At 46.1% G+C, this 17,532-nt stretch overlaps 1 protein-coding gene across 4 annotated transcripts in view; it reads left to right on the forward strand.

Annotated features, from left to right (window-relative positions):
* Clnk (cytokine dependent hematopoietic cell linker) overlaps positions 1-17,532 on the forward strand; it is a 185,184-nt gene that overhangs the window by 21,272 nt on the left and 146,380 nt on the right. The window contains exon 1 of one of the 4 annotated variants that reach the window (XM_046423788.2): positions 12,553-12,718. The exons of the other annotated variants lie outside the window; for them this stretch is intronic. The gene's annotated coding sequence lies outside the window, so the exon portion shown is untranslated. Of the gene's footprint in view, positions 1-12,552; positions 12,719-17,532 lie in introns of those variants that run through there. 4 annotated transcript variants of the gene reach the window in all.

The following is a 17,532-nucleotide window of genomic DNA, read 5'->3' on the forward strand; positions in this document are numbered from 1 at the left end:
GCATTGATTTGGAAGGATGTAAGTAGGATGACCTGCCCAGCCTCACTTCTTGGCCTTGTGTCTCTACCTGTGCACCAGGCGTTCCGGCCACAGGTCCCCCTCCCTGCCTTTACCTGTCTCTTGCAGCTGCATAAACAGCTCTGTCTACCTGGAATGTGCCTCCCACAGCCACCCACTGCTCAACCCCCACGACACCTCTACTGAGATGGTGGAGGACGGTCCTGAGATTATCGACTCAGGAACCAGAACACCCGGATCAGCTTTCAGCTCATAGACTTGCTGGATGGCCTCATGTCACCTTACCTGTCTGTCTCTCAGTTTCCCCATCTAAAAAATGGAGTGACATTAAGTTATGTCATAGAGGTATTAGAAGAAACTAATGAGCTAAGATGTGGGACACATTTTTTATTGTACGTAATGATGGGATTCTGTGTTACATATTCATACATGCATACCATATAACAATATAATTTGGCCCATGTCACTCCTCAGCATTTTCCCTGCCCCACACCCTTTGGTCTCTTTCCTCTACTGATCTCTGAGAAGTACTTAATACAATGGCCCGGGCAAGCCCTGGAGAGTGCATTGTCCTTCCCTCCTGCAAACGACCAGCCTTATTCCCAGACCGCTTGTCCACATCTCTGTTTCTTCATTTGCTAAATGATATTTCTATGTATTTCCAGTCTCTCACCTCACAGGGAGCTCCTGGAGAGCAGGGACTGTGTTTGTCTCTGGAAAGGACATGACAAGGACAAGGAGCTCAGCAAAGGTTGGGGGTGTCAGCAAACGAGGCAGTTTTCAGCTGTGTTCTCCCACATGTCCAGGCTTGGAGAGGTCGGGAGTTGAAGTAGGACAATTGTCCCCACTGGTGGGGAGAGGGGCAAGATCGGGGATGTTTGAAGGAAAGTACAGTATCTTGGTTTATGTCCACAAGCAATAGACACAACCACGTCTGAAACAGATGATTCTGCTTACAAAACCTGCAGCACGGTGGACAAAGAAATGAAAGGGACAGATTATACTTTTGGCCAGGAAAGTCCGATGGAGAGAGCCCCATGGAGATCTTTACAGAAGAAATGGGCTAATCAATTGAGGACTTAGAGAAATGTTGCCCAGGCATAGATTGGAGAGCCAGTAAGACATTCCACAGGTGCAGAGGGTGATCACTAATTCCAGCAAGTGGAAATCATCCCCATTTGCTAAAATATTTCAAAATAGTAAAACAGCTGGACTGTTTTACCCCTAAATAGGAATTCTGTTTAATTCTAGGTGTCTCATCATGTTTGATTTCCACCAGGGCACTCAGTTTGCCACTGTTTAGGCAAAATGGTGTTTCCTTTACTTTATGAAAGACGGAGGGGATTGATGTAGATAATTTTCCCCACCCATATTCGTGGGCCTTACCAGCTCACTTAAGAATCTAAACTCTTCATTTTAAGAGTCACCTCTACCAAAAAAATGGGAAGCACCTGGCTCAAAGTCAGGTGCTTTCCTCTTCCTGGCCCCAGGTTTAAGTTGCATGTTAACAACTCATTTCCTTTCCCCAAGTCCTGAGCTTCCTTATCTATATATCTATAAAATTAAAATAATGCTATCATCACAAGTCAGGCTCTGAGATTTGAATGAAGTAACAAGTTTTAAGTTTGGGGAAAATGTGAAGCACTGTCAGTGTATAACAGGAGCCTACTTCAGTCTCCCGCAAAATAACAGGGTCTCTATATATAAAGTCGCTCAGGACATTACATAAGGAATCAATTCATATGAGGACACAGGAAAACCCCAAGATCTACAGTCAGCAGGCTGGAGGGCCAAAGGAGCTGATGGCTTAGTTCCAATGTGAGTCCTGAGATTCAGGGGAGCCAGTGGCGTAAGAAGTCTGTGGCCTCAAGACTCAAGAAGGGTCAATGTTTCAGTCTGAATCAGAAGGCTGGAAAGACCAAAGTCCCAGTCCAGGCAATCAAATGAGAAGAGTCCCCTTCTGGTCTGTCTGTGTGCTCTATCCAGGTGCTCAACTGATTGGATAAAGCCAATCAGGAAGGGCAACAAATGTTCATCTCACTCAGAAACACCCTCACAGACACACCCAGAATAATGTTTGGCCAAGTGGCTGGACACCTCATGGCTTGTCAAGCAGTCACAAAAGTAATCTTCCCAGTGAGTTCCTTCACAGGGGAGGTAAAAGGGTGCTTCTTCACCTTTGTTTAGAGATTTTGGCTGGAAGCCAGGCATGGTGGCACTCTCCTGTAATCCTAGCACCTCTGGAGGCTAAGGCAAGGGGATCACAAGTTCAAAGTCAGCCTCAGCAACTTAGCAAGGCCCTAAGTAACTTAGTGAGACCCTAAGAAACTTAGAAAAGCTCAAAGCAAATTAGTGAGACCCCGTCTCAAAAATAAAACATAAAAAGGGCTGGGGATGTGGCTCAGTGGTTATGAGCCCCTGGGCTCAATCCTCAGTGCCAATCAAAAAAAAAAAAAGATTTTGGATGGAGGGTGCAAATATCTGATAAATGCTAGAATTTTGGAAAGAGCTGTATCAAGAGACAAAGGCACGGGTGGATGGAAGCAGGAGAGAAGAAAAGCAAAAATAGCAGGAGCAAAGCTAGCTTCACAGATTTTCTGAAATATGACAGAAATTGTCTTACATGTATTGTCACGTTTCGTTCTCCCACTAGTCATCTATTTACTGATTTATATATTCAACAATTACTGAGAGCACAATAATGGTCTAGATACTACTCCAGGTACAAGGGCCAAAGAACCGACTAAAGTACAGGCCTCGCCCACAGAGTCCCCCTAGAAATTTAGTCATGTTTGTGAATTTCTCCAGTTTGATGTGTTCGTGAAACCTGAGGACTGCTGGTTTGGAAGTTGGTTGAACTGCTCTCTGGTGCAAACCTCCACTGCCTGTGACACTAGCATCACTACGAGGGACCTTCCATATAGAGCATACAGGAGCGCCCCACTCACCTCCACGCAGTGCTAGTGTCCCGTTGCTCCCGGCTCTCCTAGAGTGCCCAGACTGAAGGGTCTCTTGCCCCCTTTACCCCCACCATCCTGTTTATGTCACAGAAATCCGCACGAAATTATTAACACTTCCTGGACAGCCTGCTCCAGTCCCTTGGTTCCCCTCTGACAATCACAGGGTGAAAATAATGATGATGCTTAACCACAATTTTTAAATTCATAGTTCTTTTATAATTAGCTTCATTTTAGTCTCACAACTCAAAAAAAAATTTAAAACAAGGTGCCCCGGGTCCTACTGTGTAGGCTCAAATCAAGATAGTTTAAGTAGTCTCCTCGCTGTCTTGCAGAAAATGAGAAGCCAAAGTGGGTTTGAAACCATTTCTAGGTGACTCCCTGGTTCGTTGTCCCTCTACCACTTCCAGGGAGCCTGGTCTCAATGGCAGAGAGTAATGAAAAGCAAGTCGATCCACGGCACACTCCAGGGCCCTCCCAACTACATAAAGGGTGTGTTCAGAATGGAAGCCATCCTCCTTGAACTCTTGGCCTTAGGAAGTGAATTGTTTGCAGGAGTGACTGGCACTGTCACCCAGTGCCACCATCTCGTTCTCATTGCAAGCACTGCTGTGGCTTCTTGGGTTCCCCAAGAGAGAGGAGGGACTGAAGATTCCTGGACACCCTGACACAACTCCTAAGCCACCTGCACAGACTCTTAAAATACAGCTAGTTCTCAAGGAGCCGCAGTTCTCAAGCATTTGTACCCTTGGACTCCAGAAGCTAAGGGAACCATGCCAGGACTCAGCAATTCCTCATGGGCAACTTGAGGTGGGAGCTGGCAGGGGACCAGTGTCGGAGAGATTCCCGCCTGGACCCTCTGTGGTAGCTCTGCAAACACAGGTGCTCAACTGACTTTTCTTGAGGGGGATTTGCTCCAGGATTTCCTTGCAATCATGTGTGTGTGGAATCATTCACGGAAGGCAGGGAGTGCAGCACGGTTGAGGGTGTGGACATCAGGCTGGGAAGCAGACATGGATGGGCAGCTCCGAGAGCGGCCACAGCTCGGGTAGACTGCAGCTACCATAGAGCTGGATCTGAGCAGAGGGCCAAGGCCAAAGAGCAGCAAGACCAAGAGGAGCTGGTCCTGCCTGGCCCGGACTCCAGGGTGACCTTCCCCCTCTTCTGACCCCTAAGTTATAACTGGTTAGCTGAAGGCCATATTTAGGCCCAACTGGTAGAATAGACGCTAAGTAGAACTGGGGTGCCTTGGCTGCTCTTAGGTTGCTGGGACTAATGCTGCTGAGAAGTCTGACATGGCAATTGTCGGGGGACACGTCAAGGGTGAGGCCCTATGGATGGCCCCCCAGCTCTACCACAAATGATAGCAAAGGCTGAGGAAGTCCACGCACCATGCTAGGGAAGGCCTAGAATATCCAACTATATCATCTCAAGTGCTATTTAAATAAAGGATAGCTGCTGTTCATAGGTTTCTGACCACCAGACCTGCAAAACAATTTCAGCCATGAACTTCCCACTCTGTAACACATAGTTTTGCTGTGTTCTATTTGTATCCCTAGGAAACCTCAGGAAATTAATTTGAAATCACATTTTTTTAAAAAACAATTGTTTTAGTGAGAATAAAAAGAGGTATGTAACTACAGACTGTCAGTCTTTCAGTATGAAAATAGTTTTTCTACAGGGCTTGTGAAATTAATGGTGTTTCCGAGTGACAAACAGGTGGTCCTATGTCTGTCTCCTGGGGCTCCTATAACAAGAACTGCAGGCTGGGTGACTTCCAACCATGAAATTTATTTTCTTAGGATTCTGGGGGCTGATACTCAAATCAAGGCATTGGCAGGGCCATGCTCCCTCCAAAGCCTTCAGGGGAGGGTCCTTCCTTGCCCCTTCTGGCTTCTGGTTGCCGGGCACTCCTTGGCTTGGGGCGGCTTCGCTCCAGTGCCAGCCTCTATCTCCACAGGGCCATCTCCTCCCCGTGTTTCTCAGTCTTCACAAGCTGCTCTCTTTCTCTGTCTCCCCTTTTATGAGCCATCTTGTCTGGGACCCACCTCATCTTAAACTTTATTGATCTACAAAGACTTTCCAAATCGGGTGACATTCTAATATTCTGGGAGCTAGGACTACAACACATCTCTGCAAGAGACACATTTCAACTCACAACAGGCTCCGCACCAAAACGTCACGGAGCAAATCCAGTCCTTAATTACACCCAACTCTTGTTCCGTGTCTTTCTCCATGAACACCAGCAGACTCATTATCACATGGCCTTTACACATCATTGTCCCTTGGGCACCCATTGTGAGGATGTGCAAGGCTCAAACACAGCCAGATAAAGCAGCAGTTCTGCAGGTCCAGGAATGGGTGCTCAGGAATGGGTGCTGCTTCCCCTCTGAAGTTTTGTTACATAAACACGAGCAGTCCTACAGTGACAACCCTGCCCCTGGTTAACTGATTCAGGTGGAACTCAATCCATATTTGGCAATCTCTCAGTACAGGAGCCAAACCTTCATCTAAGACCTGTTATCAACATATGGAGGCTTAATATTCAAATCTTTTGGCACCAGTTTGGAAGTCTAATTAGCCCTTTCTTTTTCTTTTTTGTCTGCTAATTTACAAGGCTGAGCAAGTGCTGTTGAGAGTGCTGGGAACAGATTGAGTGGATACAGAGACAGACCTGGCCTCGTGAAGCTTCTATCAGACTTTTATTAATATTCATTGAGCACCAGCTCTGTTCCTGGGGGTGTTCAACGTGGCAGATTCGGGGAGAGACTAAACCCCACACATTTCAAGAACATTTCCCGTTCTCTCCTTAAAGGGCCTTAGAATTCGTTGCTCTGCATTTTTCCGTTTTTTATGACCTTTTCCTTAGGACCCTTGTATGGATGTTGTAAAATATCTTGAGGGTTTCTGATGTGTGGATCCAATTCAGACACCATTATGAGCTATGCTCCTACACGCCTTTCAAGACCCGGGGGTTGCAGAATGTTCTTCTTAGAAGGAGGCTGGGGAAGAACCCCAGCCATACTGTCTCGGTCACAGGGTCAGCAGCTGCTGACAGGGACTCTGCCCCGACTTTTAAGTTTGCTGCACCTCTGCTACCTCCCCTTCAGGATGGACACAATGCCAGCAAAGGCCATCGATCTAAGGTGGAGGTCAGAGCTGCCCTGGCTGGATGTGCAGGGCCGGCAGGGGTTCTAAGTTAATGTCTTTGCCTCTCAAAATCATGTAAAAGGCCTGTGTATGCTAGGCTAAAACACAAATGAAGGAAAACAAAGAATAGAGACCTTTGAAAACTGTCAGTCACTCCGCCATTGCCAGAGATCATTGCCCCGTTCGCTCTTCAGAGAGAAACATTCTCCTGGTTTCCTTCCCTTTTCCTCCAGAAAAGAAAAAAGTAAAAAGTGAAAGAGAAACAGAATGAGGGAGGGCAGTTATAGTCCTGCCCCTGCACGAAGCCTGAGGCACTGCTGCATGGAGGGCGCTCCCTTGGCCGCCTTCTCCAGGGTTCCGAGTCCTTCTTTGTCCCTCCCACAGCTTGCTCATCCCCCAGTGCTAACCTGGGGCCCATCAGGGCTCCTCCGCAAGCCTCTGTGCAGCCTTTTGATTAATCTGAGTCTTGCTTCAAGACCTAAACCCAGCCAGAGTGAGGACAGATGGTGTGGGCCCTTTGCCCTGCCGATTTAGCAACCCTGGCAAGGATTTCAGTCCCTGCTTGGAGAGGGAGTGATTTTGCCCACATGGTTTAAAAATACTACCGTGTTTTTAACCTCAGGGAAAAGTGTTTGGCAAACAACCCACAGCAGATTTTTTTTTTTTTTGGTGGATGATGTCACATCCCCAGCCAGATTTGTCTAAACAAGTCTCCACACAAGAAAAATGGCTAGCTATACCTGTCATTAACATGTGGAATTAGGAGACAGAGCTATGCTGAACTGGAAAGAGATTGACTTAAAATAGTTGAACTTGGCCTCTGTCATAGTTCTTCCTCCCATTCCCTGTGGGACTCAGCCACCCCACCTTGTAAGGACTCCAGTTTCTCATTTAAAAACAACAGGTTTAGACCAAAGTTGTTCAGCCAACTAACTATTGCTGGGTGATGCCAGTGGAGGCCTTAGCATTCTAATAGATTCCAAGATGAGGAATAATTACAGACACCTTCAAGAAGTTTCTAGTTTAAACATAAACACCTGCAAAGGAATTCCTCATGGTGCTCCTCTGACTGGGTGTTATGCTTGGATCTGGACTGCCTCCCAAAGGCTGTGTGGAAGGCTTGGTCCCCAGGGCAGCCCGTTCAGAGGTGGGGCTTGGAGAAATGATTGCATCACTGGATCTACCTCATCAGTGGATTAGTCCAGTGATAGATTCATAGTGGAATGGACTAGTGGGCGGTGGTGGAGACTGTAGGAGGTAAAACTTTATTGGAGGGTCCTTGGAAGCATGCTTTTGGAGACAATATCTTATCCCTCTTCTCTCTCTCTCTCTCTCTCTCTCTCTCTCTCTCTCTCTCTCTGTGTGTGTGTGTGTGTGTTTCTGTCCTTCCTGGCTGCCATAAGGTGAACATTCATGACCACATCCTCCCTATTACAAAGTTCCTTCCACTTCACCACAAGCTCACAACCATGGGACCAACCCACTGTGGACTGACACATCTGAAACTATGAAATAAATTTTTCCTCCTTTAAGTTGATCTCCTCCGGTATTTTTTCACAGTAGTGAAAACTGATTAGTAGGCCTGGAAGTCTCTTTCCTCCAGGGCAACCCCTGGCTGGGTCCTTTTCATCTCTCAGACCTCACCTCAAATGTTGTCTCACACAGATTCCATCTCAGACCACCTTATACAAAGACCCCCACCCCTATACCTGCCATTCTCTATTGTGTCATCCCTTCGTGGTGCTGCACTGCTCCATGGGTCACTGGCATTCAGGTACAGTAGCCGTTGCCACCACCTGTCCCCACGGTGTCAGTAGGACAGAACTGCTTATGTACTTCAGCCCTCTTGGTGCCAACGTTGAGAGGGGATGGAGGGGTGAACTGAGCTATCACCAGGGGCTGTGATCCTGCTTTCAGGTGGGTGACAGCAAGGATGACCCTAGCACGGAGGCCCCATTGCACGTGTCTGTGAAGTGCCCATGACAGTCACAGAGGATGCTGGGTTATCCTCAGCAGGCCCTCTGCAGTCAGCAATGACTCTGTAATCCATGGAGATTTATTCATTGATAACCTGCCTATCCTTTCTGTGAATGAAGAATTGGGAACATCAAAGGAATTCAAGGCAGAGAATTTAGGGAAGGGCTCTTTCTGTATCATCTCCTCTCCTTCCGTGATTGAAGAACTCAGACATGAATGAAACAAAACCAGTCTCAGAAATAAATGCAAAATCAGAAGCCTGTGGTGCTCAGAATGATCTCCACTCCCCTGTGACGTGTGCTCCCGCAGGGACCTCTTCACCCACGATGCCTTCTTCCTTCCTGTGGGAGGCCTCTGTCAGGGTGGTTGGAGCAGGAATTGGGGAACACCGAGGATCCCAGCCAGAGATAACGGGCCCCCATGGAACACCCCCACAGTGCCCCAGACAACTAGATGCATTTGACTGGTTTCTATTTTGAGCTTTTTCTCAGGAAACCATTCCTTAGCAGTCATAAAAATTGTCCCACTGGTGTCACAGAGCCACTGAGTTGAGCCTGTCTAAAATCCAGCAGAGACACCCCTTGGAAAAATGTTCATCACACGTGAAGAGGAGAACGCTGTCAGCCCAGAGTGCGGAGCATCCCATATGCCTCCTAAAGGAGAAGGAATGCAGATGAGGAGCCGAGCCCCTCTCAGGGGCCCAGGGGCCAAATGCCTGAGGCACCAGTGACAAACAGGTGCTTAACTTTAATAAGTCGGAAATGCTAGCGCCAATTAAGCCAGGCTCCACTCAGGAGCTCTCGTGTCATTGGTTACCAACGTGTGGTTTGGACCCACGGTAGGAGACAGCACTCTCAAGTAGGAATCTAGAAAGCAAACAACACAGCCTCCTCCAGAGCTGTTGCCGGCTCTCCCTTTGTGTCGGGGGTGTGCTGTGGGGTCCAAACCCAGCCCGTGACATCGGCCTGAGACCAGCTGCCTGACAGGAGCCTGCACTTGGCTGTCACTACCAGCTGAAAAGAGGAAACCAAACACCACCGGGCACCGGGATGTCCGCCCAGCACCAGCCGGGATTCCTTTTAACACCTGAATTTATCTTGTTCAAAAAAATTGGAGAAGAATCTGCAAGAGCAGGCACAGCGGGAAGTGGTGCGGTCAGGCCAGGCTGGCCATTCGCTCCCCCAGCCCATGGCCTCCCTTCAGAGAGGAAGCGTATGAGGACTGAATCCGCTTCTGCACAGCATGTTTATCCACGAGACGGTTCCCCGGGTGGAGCCAGGAAGGGGGCACTGAGGGGACTCTGCTTTCTCCTCATCTTTTTTTTTTGTGAGTCTATAATCATTTCAAAATTTAAAAGGTTAAAAATAAAATGACTTTTAAAGTCTAGATTAAAATGTCAGTTTCTCTTCATGTGCATGAAAGTCACAGTAGAAGTTGAAAAAAAAATGCAAATGTCTCCTGTTTGAATGAGCTCCAGGATGCTGCTGTATGCCTCTACCTGCGTTTGCAAGATGATTTTATAATTTCATGCCTTTACTAATGCTGAGAGGCTGATAGCGTTACACCCTTTTTAAAGATGAGAAAATGAGAAAATTGGACACGTTTGATAACTTGCCTAAATTCATTCAGTAAGTGGAGCTGGGCAGGATCTGAACTAAACCAGTGTAATCCCAAAGCTGACTGGGCTTACCCTGCAGCCTCCCAACAGGACACGGAGGGTCAGCCTCCTTCTTTCCCAGCCACTCCCCAAACTATGAACCTACCTGAATACGATTGGCCCTAAACATCTTGTTCAGTGGTCTTCCCTTCCCCTTCCCCTTCCCTCCTCCTCCTCCTCCTCCTCCTCCTCCTCCTCCTTTCCTCCTTTCTTCTTCTCCCTATAATTCTTTCACTTGATCTACTCTAGAGTTTCATGCCCTGAGTGAATTGGCCAGAACAACAAACACTAAGTCAAGCCCAGACCCACTCACAACCCTGAACATACCTCACATCCTCTACGACAGATGCAGCCTATCTTCATCTGTCAGTGGTGACTGGTGGCCCCATGTCCCCAGTGGCACTTCAGGGGAGGCCCAGGGAAACAAGGGAGCTGCTGTGAGGCACGTGCCAGGCACAGAACCGGACCCTGCAGGAGGGAAGCCCCGAGCCCTCGTCACTCCTCCTACAGAAGCTGTGGTTCCCGTGGCCCACAGAAGGGCCAGCTGCCTTGCTCGACCAGGTGGCCTCTCAGAAACACCCTGGACAATCGTGACCCAGACACCTCCGATCGTCCCTGTCACCCTCCTATGACTCAAGGTCCATGGCTGTGCAGGGGGGAGGTGGAGTGAGGGGGCGAGGGGCTCGAGCTCCTGAAGGAACCAACACAAAACAAACGGCCACCGAAGAGAAGATGAATGCGAGGGGCCTGTCTGATGGTGGAACGAGGGACAGCAGCAGTGAGAGGAAGAGGTCAGTTGGAGCCAGTGGGTGGCCGTGGGCGTGGGGAGCTTGAGGCCTGTGCCTCCCACTCTCCCTGCCTTCTCTGCAGTGAGGCTCCTGCAGTGAGCTGCGCCCTCTCCCACCCAGGCACCCGACACGGCCCCCTTGGCCTTGAGTGTTGCCCCATGACACCCTACTCCGTCCCTCCCCTGTCCCCCTCTGCTCTGTCCTGCTGCCTTCCCTCTTTCTGTATCTCCTTCCTTCTTTCTCCCCTCCCTTCCTTTCCTTCTCTCTTTTCCTTCTTTCCCCCTCTTTTGCTCTACAATCTCCTGCTCTTCCTACAGACTTTAGCTTCCTGGTCGCCTCCCAGAGGGAAGTCCTTCATGAACCTTGAGTGGAGGATGGACTAGCCTCCCACAGGCACCGGCCCCTCTTGATTCCCACCCCAGAGCGCACCTCTTGATTGTTGTTTCCTGTCCAATACCTCTCACCTTGCTGGATTCTTAGCTCCTTGGGGTTTGGGACATCATTTTTCTTCTCCACTCCATATCCCCACACCTAGCCGAGGGCCTGGCAAATAGCAGGTAGAGGGGCTCAACAACTGGTTGATGAATGACTGTCCCAGCAGGCCCAACTCTTGCATTTACCGCAGCTTGTAGTCCAGATGTATGTGAAGTTCATTCATTTATATTTCATTCTAGATTCTAAACTCCATGAGGACTCAGATAGGTCTTTCACCCAGTGGTATTTTCAGTAGTATTGGAATGCTGGATATATAATAAATAGTTCATAGATAATAGATGATGCATGCATGATAGTCCAGAAAAGAAACTATCAATATCACCTCTACTACTAGCCACTTTCTTGCTCTACCAAACAATCTTCTATTCTTCCTTGGTAAAATAAGACTTGGAATATCATTACAGCCCAGACACTGACTAGACGTGAACTCCAGCTTTTAGACTATTTGTCAATAAAGGTGATAATCAACTCTTCTGCATCCACCTCTTAAGAGGTCTCTGTCCGGGTTCACTCTAGATGAAGCAAACCGACTGAGTGACCCACACAAGGGTGAACTAATGACATGGTTATTGTGTTAAGCCCCAAGTGCAGCAAAAGCTAATTGATAAAAGTGAAATTACAAAATGTGATTAAAAATGTTTTGTCACATGGCTAGGAATAAGATTACTTGCTCAGCCAGCTCATAAGGAAATGTTCTTAAGTTGCTTGACACACCAGTACCTGGCACATAATTCACATTCAGGGACTGCTTAGTTCAGTACCGTCTTTTAAAACCAAACTAGAGTTATTTACCCAACAAATGAAGTGCCTTTTAATTTACTATAAATACTGTGGGGGTTTGTTATTGGAATACAACATCCATAACATCAATTTATCTAAAACTAAAGTATGGAGCTGACAAGTACCCAGAAGAGGGTGACAGGCACAGGTGAGGCCCTCTTTAAAGTATCAAGGTCAGGCAGAAAGAAATTAAAGTATATTAAGCACCTAGTCTGTGATGAAAATAGTGCTACGTGACTTTATTTACACGACTGCGTCCATTTCTTACAATAATTCTGAAATATAAGTATTGTTATTTCTCCATCAAAGACAAGAGAATTACTTGAGAAATAAATGAACCCATAGCTAATAATGAACACAGCAAGAATAAGAGCCAGGCACTTCGTTTCCCAGTCCCTGTGTTCTCTCTGAGGGGTCTGGTGCATGCGTCTTGGACAGCTTAGGAAGCCATCAGATCACAAGGTGAATGAATGCAGTTTGCACCTGAAAGAACCAGGGAAGCCCCGCTGTTAGGTGTGAGTGCTGCCCAGCAGGACATTCTGGTGACTGTGAAGAGTCGCCAACCACCACTGTGTCCCTGTAAGGACAGCTTTGGATTGGGAGACCTCAGCTTCTCACACCTTCATTTGTGGTACTTCATCTCAAGAAGAGGAAGTCCTGCCTGTCCACAGGTCACGCCTCCCCAGGTCTGTGACCTCATTTCACAGGAAATCAAAACTAAAACGGACAATTGAGAAGGTTTCTGCAGAAGGACCCCGCTCAGCAGGGAAGAACAATCGGACTCCCTCCCTGACGGACCCCCAGCTCCCTGGGTTCTGCACTATGCTGCTGCGAGGCCCCCTCATGGGCCACAGACACTGCAATCCTGGGCTCCTGGTACTCTGCAGGCTATTCAGGTAAACCAAACAGGCCAGCTGCTTCTGCGTGGGGGACTCACGGTCACCTCCCTGCTATAAATGATCCTAAGGAAAGAGAGCCACACCAAACAAGAAAAGCCTTCCCTAACATGAGAGCCTGGGCCTCCTCTATAGCATCAAATGCCCAAGAGGACGATGGCTCCCTTAGCCAGGGCCCTAGGGTCCCCTTCATCTTGCAGGGAAAGGTTTCAAGATGCCCACCTATAAAAAAAATTAAAAGACTGAAATCTGCTCTTCCCAGAGCTTGGACCCCCAACTGTGTGCTGGTAAAGCCTAAAGACCAGGTGATTTGCAGGCTTTCTGGGCTGACCTTCATTAGGACAGACCCCAGGAAGGCAGCCTCAAGTCAAAAGAGGTTGCTCAAAGCAGAGGCTGACTCCCAGAGCCCCATAGAAAGGCATTTTCTATCTTCTAAGTTAACACATTTCTCTATGGGCTTTGGTGTGGGAAATGTACACTTTGGAATCAGGCAGAATCCTTCCCCTCTCAGGGCGAAGACTCGAGGGTGAGATTAAAGCTGGGATGAAATGCTTGCCCTCCAGTGGTGCCAGGAGGCTTCTCCTCCAGGCTTTTCTCAGAGAGAACAAATAAAGTGGAGTGAGAGAGAGAGAAAGGAGAGTGTCATCAGAGGCAGTCTGATTTAAGATGCTACCAGCAGGACTGCCCCTCCTTCATAGCCACTTAGTTGTTTTTCACCATAGTCTCTTACCTGCGGCTCCTATGATGGTGTCCAGTGTCAGTTCAAAGATCAGGAAGGCATTGGTAAGTCTGGCTAATTGAAGACCTACCAGAGCAATGGCGGAGCTTCAGAAATTCTCTGAGAAGCTTGAGAGAAAATGGCTCCTTCCAGCCATATCAAGTGTGTGAGCCCACCTACCCTTGTCCTTGACTTTGAGTGCTCGCTATTATTTTCCCTGCTTCATAGATGAAGAATTTGAGGGGTCCAAGCAACATGTTCAAGTTTTCCCAGACAGTAATGAATTCAGTACCAGAATCCAAGTCTAAACTGCTTCTCCCCGAAAGCTGATTGACAGGGGTAGTGGGCTGTTTGTGTGCGGCTTCATAGAGCTCATTCTTGAACCTCAGTCCTGGAGTGGTTGGTCTTTGACATTGGACATCTTAATGGTGGTATTTCTGCTTCCGTTCTCCACGGAGACAGTCCTTGTGGAAGACTCCATACACAAGCCATGCTGAAACCAAAAGCTGCAACTTTCTTTACCATCTGGCCGACCCTGGAGAGCCCATTTCTGGCCCCACTTTGCCATCAGCCAACTCCTGTCTTGGAAGACTAGGATTCAATGCCTGACCGAGCCAGTCAGGGTCATAACTGCCCCTGGGACCAGGCATCTTTCTTTATCTCTGCTCCTGGATCCCTGCATCTTTGTAATGGAACCAGATCACATTAGACTTACATGGAGAATTATTTAGACTCGATAATATGATATTTAAAAGAAATATTATATAGAATATAGTATGTACTTGACAGTACATACATAATAAATATTGGCCTATTTCTCTGTTACTTCTCCTTCCTCGCCTCAGATCAACTCTGACCTTATTCATTAAAACATGCCCACAATTACTGTGGGGTTTATTAATACACACAGATGTATGAATATTTTAATAATCTCATTAGAGAATCATAATATACCACAGTTGCATAGCTTTGTACAGTCTCCAGAGCCTTTGAGGACATGTTTTCTCACTTAATGATCTTAACAACCTGATGAAGCAGGACAGCATGTATTATATCAGTCGAGAGATGTTGAAACTGAGGCTCCAAGAAGTTGATGGCAGTGTACAGCATGGTAAGATGGAAAGAGAAAGGGCTTTGAGATCAATCAAAACTGGATATGAATCAAGCATGTGGTTTGCGTGGCTTTGGGTAAATGGCTGAATCTCTCTGATCTTCTTTTTGCTGCTTTGGTGATTTTTAATTTGAAACTGGTTGGCATAGTACACTTTGTGAGGTACTGTGAGTTTGAGAGGTAATACAACAATGTTGGATACAGAACAGATGCTCAGCAGGTGGGTGAATGGCAGCTGGGCAGCACTGCGCCAAGGTCACAGGGCAAGTAAGAGCTAGATCTAGAGCATACTACTACCTTAAACCAGTCCCATCCCCACCACAACCCACAGCCACGTTCTGCCAAGGTCAGAGTTCTGCAGAGTCCCTCCAGGCTGTGCCTAGCCCTCCAAGCATGGGAAAGAGAGAATGTGCAATGGGATTAAATTATTAAACAGAGAGATATGTGTTGGATCTACTCGTATTTAAGATTTAAACAGACTCAACAAAAAATTTCCAGTGCAAAGCAAGTTATCACTGAAACTGAGAAGCATCAAGCTAAGTATTACAATTCAAAAAATAAAATAACCACTAAAAAAAGAACAGTGGAAAAAAGCTACCACAGGGCTTTTTTTTTTTTTGGTAATCTTTGTTGTTGTTACTTTAGTGACAGAGTATTTTGAGAATCATCCTAATTATTATGCTTAATTTGAATCATGTCCTTCATATAATTTTGATTTGCAGATGGCCATTTGAGGGCTTGATATGTGTCAGACATTGATTACTCAGTGTTTCTCAGATTTTAATATATATACTTATTCTTCCTTTTTAGAAGAGACTCCATACCTTGTCTATGCCACACAGTAAATCAGAGAATAAGACGAATGGCATCCAGGTCCACCTCGATCCCAAGATCCTATTTTTTATATAGTGCTGATGCCATTCTGGGTGTATCCAGAGTTATGGTCATACCATAACTTTCTCTTTTTTAATTTTTAATTATTATTTGACAAAATAGTTGTGTGTGTGTGTGTGTGTAAACTTATGGGGTAAAAAGCAATGTTATGATTTATTCATGCATGATGTAATAATTAAATCAAGATAATTAACATATCTATCACCTTAAGTAACTTATTTTTGTGGTTAGAATATTTGAAATGAACTCTATTCATAATTTTGAAATGTGCAATACATTATCCACCATATTCACTATACTGGGTAATGGATCTCAAGGATAAACATTTTTCATCCAATTGAGGCTCTTTTTGCTGTCACATTCTTTCCAACTAACCAACAGCATTTTAGGACTCATAGATGTGCCACAAGTATTAGCAAAATGTGTGGTTTTCGAAAGATTTATTGGTGATTTTATTCAAAATACTGCCTCCCTCATACCTAAGCTTGACAAATGGAGCGCCACACCTAAATGGCACTATGACAACTGTTTCCGTGCAAAATCAAATGATTCAAAAGGTCTGGACACATATGAAAATTCAACACCATCTATTTGTTTCACAACCTTTGATCCCGGTAGGTTCTCTGTTGAATTTAGTTTGAGATAAAGTCGAGGCTGACTGGCAGCCCAGCACAGCCGCTGAGAGGGTTAAATCTTTGTGGACTCCTTGAGGACCTGCATTTTCATGCCCTCTCAGACTCATACTTTCCATTTCATGCTGATAGAGTGCAGGCGGTTGTTCCTATCTAGCGTTCTGGCCTTTACATACATGAGTTGTTACTTCATTCAAACCGGATTCGAGTCATGAGTTCTGATGATTGGCATGTTTGCTCTCAGGATAACAAATTTCTAGCGGGAGGTACTTGGTAAGCAGAGTCACAACTGCCACTGCAAGAGCCGGGTGTCCTGAGCTACTACTGGTAGCCAATGCCTTGGAAGGCACCCAGGGCCAGTCTGACTCAGCACTGACTATATACAGATGTTTTCAGCCCACAAATGTGTAGGCCTCCTCACACACGGGCAGGACTGGGGAATCTCCTGGTCAGCTCCACCTATGTGGACATTTCATGAAGCCATCTTCACACTCCTCCCACCCACCTCTTCCTCTGTTTCCAAATTCTTTCCACCACACCACCCATCCAGTCAGAAAAATAGATAGCCTGGGTTTGAATTCAGACACTTGGGAGTAGGAATTCAGGCAAGTCATTTAACCCCTCAGTACTTCATGCATTCTTCATGTATTCATTTTACAACGAAATTTCAGATCTGTGATTAAAGAAGAAATTTAGCATGAAAAAAAAAACACATGTCGTAATGACTATTAAGTGCAAAATACATGATAATGGCTATGATTATTATTGTTAGCATTATAATCATGATCTTATTTTATATTCATATATACCTTCAGTAGATGTTTTTTACCTTTTGCTCTTTTTAAGATTTTAGACCTAGAGAAGTTTTATTTTAGGGTGATTTTTACAAAAAGCAAATCTCATCATATTTGTATATATTTTTATCAGTCATCTAGCAAAGCCTTGGAGGTGTCTTAAAATTTCTTAGATGACCCTCTGAAAATTTTAAGATTATGTGAAAAATCATAGAAATTGCTTTTGAACACTTTCCTTGCCAATTTCAGATCCTCAGCATCTTCATAGAAACAGCCCAATAACTATTTGTTCAATTATACTTGCATGATGATTTAAAGTTTATGAGGGACTTTAACTTCTATGATCTCATTTGGTCTTCAAAATCCAAATCCCATGAGCGAGGAAGTACAAGCACTTGTATCCCCATTTTTTCAGACCAGAGAAACTGAGACTTAAGTTGGACAACCCATGGAGAGTTCAGCATAGCTGGGGTTAAAGGCCCGCTCACATCTTGCTAGGTGCATGATCCTGAGTAGAAGAAGGGACAAAGAAATAGTTAATTACACTGAAGGAAGCTCAAATCAGAAGTTCCAAGTGTTCTTGAGGTCACAGAGGAAGGGATGATCTCATCGGGATCCGTGCTGTGTGTTTTCTTCACTTGACAGATTTGGCTCAGAAGAATTCT

The sequence above is a fragment of the Marmota monax genome, unplaced genomic scaffold, assembly GCF_021218885.2.
Source record: "Marmota monax isolate L192 unplaced genomic scaffold, Marmota_monax_Labrador192_F-V1.1 WCK01_AAM20220418_F8-fsc00009, whole genome shotgun sequence".
NCBI classification, from domain to species: domain Eukaryota; kingdom Metazoa; phylum Chordata; class Mammalia; order Rodentia; family Sciuridae; genus Marmota; species Marmota monax.